The sequence below is a fragment of the Grampus griseus genome (genome assembly GCF_964374135.1).
Source record: "Grampus griseus genome assembly, chromosome: 21".
NCBI lineage: Eukaryota > Metazoa > Chordata > Mammalia > Artiodactyla > Delphinidae > Grampus > Grampus griseus.
This window is the reverse complement of record NC_139015.1, coordinates 11,606,036-11,613,927: the sequence shown is the minus strand read 5'-3', so window position 1 is coordinate 11,613,927 and position 7,892 is coordinate 11,606,036. Positions and strand designations below refer to the sequence as shown.

The following is a 7,892-nucleotide window of genomic DNA, read 5'->3' as shown; positions in this document are numbered from 1 at the left end:
ACCCAGTCTCCCCACATTATATATTGAATGTCCGTGTTTCCTACTGACCTGTGACGTCACCACCATCAGATTACCAAATTCCCAAATACACACAAGACTGCTTCTGAGCTCTTCTTTTCCCTTGGTCTATTTTTCTACTGCTGTACTGTTGTCACAATCTTTATGACTGTACCTTTGATATATTCACTTTCTTGTAAATTCTCCCAATTTGGCTTTTTCTCAAAAAAAGAGTTTTTGGTATTTTCGCTTCTCAAATTTTTTTAACCTTATATTATAGAAAATTTTAAACATACAAAAATAGACCCAATAGGATAGCCCAATTCCAGCTGCAGTGATAATCAATTCATGCCCGATCTGTTTTCATCTATGCCTCCCCCTTGGTCCCCCCACCCCTGCCCCATATTCTTCTGAAGCCAATTACAGGTAGTGTATCATTCCAAGCATTTCTTTTTTTTTTTTTAATTTTATTTATTTATTTATTTTTGGATGCATTGGGTCTTTGTTGTGGTGTGCGGGCTTCTCACTGTGGTGCCTTCTCTTGTTGCAGAGCATGGACTCTAGGCGTGCAGGCTTCAGTAGTTGTGGCATGCAGGCTCAGTAGCTGTGGCTCTCGGGCTCAGTAGTTGTGGCTCGCGGGCTTAGTTGCTCCACGGCATGTGGGATCTTCCCGGACCAGGGCTCGAACCCATGTCCCCTGCATTGGCAGGCGGATCCTTAACCACTGCACCACCAGGGAAGCCCCCAGGGAAGCCCCCAAGCATTTCTTAAGCTATTTCTTTACACATATTCTCTAAAATCAGTTTTTTAAGTTCCCCATATATTTTGATGGAGTTTTGATTGAATTTTCATTGAATTTAAAGATTTTGGAGAATTCACTTACAAAATTGAATCTTTCTATCCACGAAATTGGGTAAAATTTCTAACCGTGAAATTTTTCCCCATTTATTAAATTCTTCCTTTATATTTTTTAGTAACACGCTTGTTGTTTTCTCTGTGAAGATCTTGCACGTTTGTTAGATTTTGCCGCAACTATGAATGCCATAGATTTTGCTGTGGCTATGAATGATGCAGTTTAAATTATAATTCCCACTTGGTTATTGCTACTGTAAAGAAATGATATGAATTTTGTGCATTGCTCTTGTCCTCTGCAAATCTTGCTAAACTTTTATTTTTTTATTTTATTTTTTAATAAATTTATTTATTTTTGGCTGCGTTGGGTCTTCGTTGCTGCACACAAGCTTTCTCTAGTTGCGGCGAGCGGGGGCTACTCTTTGTTGCGGTGCGTGGGCTTCTCATTGCGGTGGCTTCTCTTGTTGCGGAGCACAGGCTCTAGGCATGTGGGCTTCAGTAGTTGTGGCACACGGGCTCAGTAGTTGTGGCTCACGGGCTCTAGAGTGCAGGCTCAGTAGCTGTGGCGCACAGGCTTAGTTGCTCCGTGGCTCGTGGGATCTTCCTGGACCAGGGCTCGAAGCCGTGTCCCCTGCATTGGCAGGCAGATTCTTAACCACTACACCACTAGGGAAGCCCTAAACTTTTATTAATCTGAGTAGTTTATTCATAGATTCTCTTGGATTTTATAGATAGACAATCGTATCATCTGCAAGAAAATGATAGCTTTGCTTTCTCTCATCCCTTATAACTCATGGTTTTAATTTTTTATTTTACTGCAAAGGCTTGTTCTCCAGTGCACTGTTGAGAAGAGTAGTGATAACTGGCTGTCGCGCTTGTCCCTCACGTTCATGACTCTTGTACGTTCCCCATCTGCCTAACATCTTCTCCCTACCCAGCTGGGCAGCATGTCTCCACCTGGCCCCGAGCTGACTCTGGGCAGTCAGCATTCATCTTTGAGGGAAGTGGGTCTGCTGAGCCAGGCTGGTCCTGAAGGCCCGTGGGGGCAGGGACAGGGCTGAGCTGCAGAGAGACCACGACACCACCTGGGTTTGCTGTCGTCCCCTGCAGGATCCCCTAATTCACACAGGGTGACGGTGGCCACACCTTCCCCGCCCACCTCCCCTTGGCCGACTCTTAGCTAAAAGGCTGGGTCATAGGCCAAAGAACTAGCACGCAGACTGGCCTTCAGTTTTACCTCCCGCCATGTGAGAGGGGTCTCAGCTCCCCCTTCTCAGGCCCATCAGCCCAGGGAAGCCCTACCTACCTCTGGGACAGAGCCAGGGTCCACGACCAGTTCAAACAGGGGTAGGCATCGCCAGCCGAGCGGTGCATGGATTTGCCCAGGCCCTCATCCCTGATGCATGACGGGTCCCCGAGACGCCACCGCTTTCTCTCCCCTGCCCTGCTCCTTGCCTTCGGTGTGTGGCAGGGACAGGACGCTCAGATGGGGTGAGGGGCAGGCGACCCTGGGGTGCGGGAGACCCTGGGCGTTCATGCTTCCTTAGCTCCTTCCCCTCCTGCCCCTGATTCCCAGAGTTGTAAAACTCTGGGTTGTAAAACGTGGGTTCCATTTCCCAGCTTCCTGTACAGTGATGTTGAGAGGGCCCAGGAGTCCGCTTTTCCATATTCTCACCTCAAGACATTTGAACAGTTAATACTTTAGCAGCAGAAGATAAGCCACCACATAAGCAGTAAGTTTCTTGGTTAGAAAACAAGCCATCAGAGAAAAAATGTTTTTTGCGGAGAAGGAGAAATAGTGGGTGGGCTGAGTTTTTATCTTTTGTATGGTAGATAAGATATGTCTGCACAGCGGCAGCTAACATTTTCAAATAGGAAGGCATATGATTAAATCTCTTTTGATGTTATCTGCAAATTGTTTCTCTGAGCTCCGCTTCCAAAGGGTAGCTCTCCAGTTAGAGTCAGAGATGATTATTGTGAAGTTAGCCCTCACTGTCTACTGCTTAGACAGGTGACTTCCTCTTTAAAGCGCTAATTAGCCCTACATGTAGTATCTTGTATCGTATGGGACCTTCAGCATTTTGTTCTTTTCTAATTAGAATCATCTCTCCTCATGCTTCTCCAATAAAATGGAGAAACTGTTGGGAGTTCTTTGCTGCTCCCTCCCAAGGCCCCTGTGATCTGCCACGAGGCGTGGACAGTCCTGCCGCTGCGGCTCCCCTGCCCCCGGGCAGTTCATTCCATCCCCAGGGCTGATGATTTAGTAAGTTCATTTCCACTCAGCAAATTTACTAACACCTCTCTTGAAGTAATAGATTGTTCACTCTTGACGACTTGTTATTATTATTGAAATGGACCTTAAATTAGGGTCAGGGATCCCTAAACCTCTAATGGTCACTAGTGAGCAAAACGAAGGTTAAGGAGTGAGGACGTGTTAGGTACGATGTCCTCACACCTTCGTTTTGCTCACTAGTGACCCTTAGAGATCAGTTTAGAGACTCTTGATGTTAGGTCCTTTTTTTGAAGGGTTAATTAAATGACATTATATAAACCACCTTGACGTGCTTTAAAAAACATTTCCATCCCTCTTTTCCGAGTGAACTCCAGTTCCTGGCCGATCCACGGGTGACGGCTGTGCTGTGGCTTTGGCGTGGGGACTTCTGACAGCTGTGCTGACGAGGACAGTGTGTGGCTCTCGGGGACGCTCACAGTGCACCGGGCTCTGCCCAAGTCCGAAGAAGACTGATCACCGTGCACTCAGCCATCACTACACTGCTGGGGGGGAGGGGAGGGTGGGGCAGGTACCACTACCGTGTTTTGCAAAAGAGAAAACGAGGAGGCACAGGGATTTAAGGGTCTGCCGCGGGCGGGCGAGCTGGGGCTGCGCCTGTCGGTCTGGCCCCTTCACCACCGTCTCATGAACAGTTTCCACTGATGAAAACAGAGGCACTGTTGGGTAGATCCTGCATCCTGATAACCCGTCAGCTTCAGTCATCTAACCCGTGTCACCAGCTGTTCACCGTCCTCTGTAAACCTCCTCCCATCTCATTTTCATTCAGTGGGAGGCTCGTTCCTTCAGCAAACATTCCCAGAGCACCATCTAAGTGCAGGTTCTTAGAACTGTGTCACAGCTCCAATGGGGAACAGAACAGAACTGCAGTCCCCCACGGAGATTACAGTCCGACTGGGAGAGGCGCACCTGAAGTCACTTGGTAATAAATTAAAGGTTGTAACTGCGACAGTGGCTCAGAGGGACAGAGGGGCTGGACTGAGAGTTCCGAGGGTCGAGGGGCACAAGCAGGAAATGCCTGCGCGAGCTGAGTAGATGGTGGACAGGCAGTGGGGATGCAGGGGTCCTCTTGGTGGGAGCCTTGAGCACCACTGGGGTGGAATTCACAGATGGCGCAAGTTGGGACAGTCCTGCTTCCAGTGGGAGGCATTGGTGGCTCAGTGGCAACGCTTGTGCCTTTGTCCCCATACTGGACGAAGACACAGGATCATCTGCCTGTTCAGGACCATTGTTCTGTGAAGACCAGTAACCCATCTGTGGGCAGCAGGGTAAGGCCCCAAAGATGTCCAAGTCTTAATCCCCAGAAACAATGACTACCTTAGGCTAAGCGGTAAACGTTGCTTATCAGCTGACCGTGAGGTGGGCGGTCAGCCGGGATCACCCAGGTGGGCCCAGTGTCATCAGGGTCCTTATGAGTGAGTGGAGGATCCAGGGAGAGGGGGGCGGGAAAGTCTTGGTGGTCAGGGCTGGCTTTGAAGGGGGAGGGTCCCGGGAGCCGAGGAAGGTGGGCAACCTCCAGAAGCAAGAAAAGGCAAGAAATGGGTTTTCTGTGGGACACGGCTCTGCCAACACCTTGATTTTAGCTCAGAGAGACCCCTTTCCGTTTCTGAGCTCCAGAACCACAAAGTGATAAATTTGCGTGTTTTAAACCATTAAGTTTGTGGTAATTTGTTCTAGCAGCAGTAGGAAACTAATACTAATACTATGATGTTTCTTCCTGAATATCTTGTTTACCACACTGACTTGAGTGTGAAACAATAGGTTTGACTGTGAAAATGCAGCTAAGATTGACCTAACCTTCGGCCAGTCCGGCCCAAGCACGTTTATGAATAATGCCCAACTTGGTGTTTACACCCTCCAGTTTAAAAAAGTGATTATAATAGAAATATTTAAAAATGTATTTTTGCTTTTCTCTTGGGTTTTGGATAAAGATATGTAGGTTTTAGCATCTCTTATTTCATGTTTCTCCTTTTTATTCAAGATGAAATATTCCCAGAAATGTCAAAATGACACAGACATGTTCAGCGTTTGCTGTTTCCAGGTCGTGGGGTGGGCAGAACTCCTGGCACCTGTGTTAGTATAACAACTGGAGACCCAGGACCAGCACTGGGGTCTGTACTGGTTTGGATGTTGTCAGATTATATGATCTAAGAATGACAGTTTATAATCACTTCTTTACTATGGCTTATTGTTTTTTTCCCCTCCAATTTTTTTTTAATGAAGTTGTGCTTATACAAATTACTAGTTTTATAAAAGTACAAAAGGGCTTTCACCTAGTTTCTGAAGAATAATAAGATCAGTGTTGTAGGGGAATAAACTGTGGCTACTTAAGAAAGGCCGAGGACCACCCTTGTACTCAGAATTTTTGTGTATTGGGAAAGGGCATAATGACGAAAAGGTACTATTCAGTAACATTTCAGAAATGTGTGTTTTATTATCACAAATACATCTAGGTACATGCGTAGACAAGGGGCACACGTGAAAGACATTTGATTTTTGGATCACGCTGAGTAGAGTGTCCTTACGACACATGCCTCCAAAATGTGGTTTACGGCTGAGCCTGGTGTGCAAGCTCTCAGCTTCGAGCGCCCTTCAGAACGAGAACTTTATTTATTTATGTATTTTTTATTTAAGTATAGTTGATTTATAATACCGTGTTAGTTTCAGTTGTACAGCACAGTGATTCAGTTACATGTATATAACCGAATATATATTCCTTTTAGATTCTTTTCTGTCGTGGTCCAAATGCAGGTTGGAAAAGAATTTCCAGACACAAGGCAGAATGCAGAGGATGGAATTTATTAGCGGGAATGGTTGCTGCCAGAACAGCGGACCGACTTCCTAGTAGTCTGGGATAGCCAACCCTGAACATGTGCTATTAGTCGGTTTTTATAGCCAGAGAACAAAAGAATGGTCCGAGGTGAAAATTTCTTTTCTCAATTGGTCGAGGCACATATATACACCTTCCTTCTATAGGGTGGGAGTGGGACAAGGCAGATGCCTTTCCTTATTTGGGACGAAAGAGGAACAGTCCCGTTGACCAGGTGGGCTCAGGAATTTCGTTCCCATCGCAACATGGCGCGGAGGGCGAGAGAGTCTGGTGGGGTCCGTAACCAGCTTTTTCAGGCTGGGCTGTCCTTTGTCCTTGAAGCACCATTGTCCTTGGAGCACCACATTTTCCCTTATAGGTTATTACAGAATATTGAGTAGTTCCCTGTGCTACACAGTAGGTCCTTGTTGGTTATCTATTTTATATGTAGTAGTGTGTATCTGTTAATCCCAACCACAAGAGCTGTATTTAAAGCCACCCTGCGCCCTCCCGAGCATTCCAGCCTGAACTCCACCCCAGCCCCTACCCACGCCCTCGGCCATTGTGCTGCTAAATACAATCGCTTACTGTGTTTTAAATAGAGCGGATGCCTCACTGTCATTTATTGTAGTCACGTACGTGGGCCTTTGCTTTCAGTAATATTTAAAGCTGTGCCTAATTAGATTTAACACCATTTGCTTGAAGACTTGTTAAGAATCCTTTGCAAGGTGGGTTTAGTGCTCCAAACTCATGTGAAGTCTGGATTTTTACGTATCCGCATATTTTAAAGGATGGAATGCCTACCTCACACTTTTAGGTTTTATCCCCCTCTTCCCACTGGAGATTGGAAGGAAGACTAGCAGGAAAGAGTCTACAGTAAAAGAACTGTTGCCCCAGCCTTGTGCTCTCTGCGGGGGTGTCTTAACCTCATCTCAGGGCCGAGGGGGATTGTTCAAAGCCCAAAAGCTGCCTCTGGAGTCCGGTGAACCGACCTATGAAGCTGCTGCTGACAGCCCTCAGGGTGGTCTTTTTTCTTTTTAAAAAATCTGCTTTTGCTTTGTTTCCATTGGATTTCTTTTTCTTCCCTAGGAGACGTTGCAGCGATGGCCCATAGGAGAGGGTGAATAATTACCTGGGTGAACAGAGAGGCACACAGCATGCTGGCGGGCGTGCGAGCAGGTGGCCCAGGAGGGGCTCTGTCCCTGACGGAAGGTCTGGCTGATGCCGAGGGCTTGAGCGGCCAAGGGCCTCTGCTGAGAAGTCTGCTCCCTCAGAAGGGGGCCGATGGCCCAACCCAGAGCCCAGGAAGCCACGAGCCCCAGGGGCCACGGGTGGGCTGGCTGCAGGTGGGAGCTGCCCGCAGGGAGAGCATTCGCCCAGCTTCCTCCTCTCCCACCCGGTCCCCCCCCACCCCATCATCAACTTCCTTTATCTTACAGCTCCGGAGGTCAGGGTCCTACTAGGTGTTGGCAGGGGAGGGTTCCTTCTGGCGCCCAGAGGAGAATCCACGTCTTTGTTTTTTCTAGCTCTAGAGGCTGTCTGCGCGCCCAACAGGCAGGACCCACAGCAGGCAGCCAGTAGGGGGAGCAGGGTGGGGGCCCCAGGGCTGTGCAGGGCCGGACCTGCGGCCGGAAGGAGGACGCAAATCTACAGCCTTCCAGAGTCGCCAGGCCCGGAGCTGAGTCACGCCTGAGCTCAGGGCGTGGCCTGCCAGTCTCCAGGGTCCAGGCTAGCAGGTAAGCAGCCTGGATGGTGCCACCCCTGTGGTTTTACAAGTAAAAAGCGAACAAATTGAAAATCAACAGTGCTTCTTATACACCTCAGAGAACTGAGATCACAGGGCAAACCCAAGGTCTCACCCGAGGTGGGGAGAAAACAGAACTGAGAGGCTCTTGTGAAGGTCACGGTCCCAGTCGCTGGCACCCTCAAACCTGAGATGTAATC

The 7,892-nt window shown here is 48.1% G+C and overlaps 1 long non-coding RNA gene across 1 annotated transcript; it reads left to right on the top strand.

The window, feature by feature from the left end:
• Positions 1-1,800: 1,800 nt before the first annotated feature.
• LOC309838877 lies at positions 1,801-7,219 on the top strand. The gene is made up of 3 exons (XR_014298407.1): positions 1,801-2,582; positions 3,447-4,407; positions 7,038-7,219. It is a non-coding gene; the product is annotated as an uncharacterized lncRNA (long non-coding RNA).
• Positions 7,220-7,892: the final 673 nt, after the last annotated feature.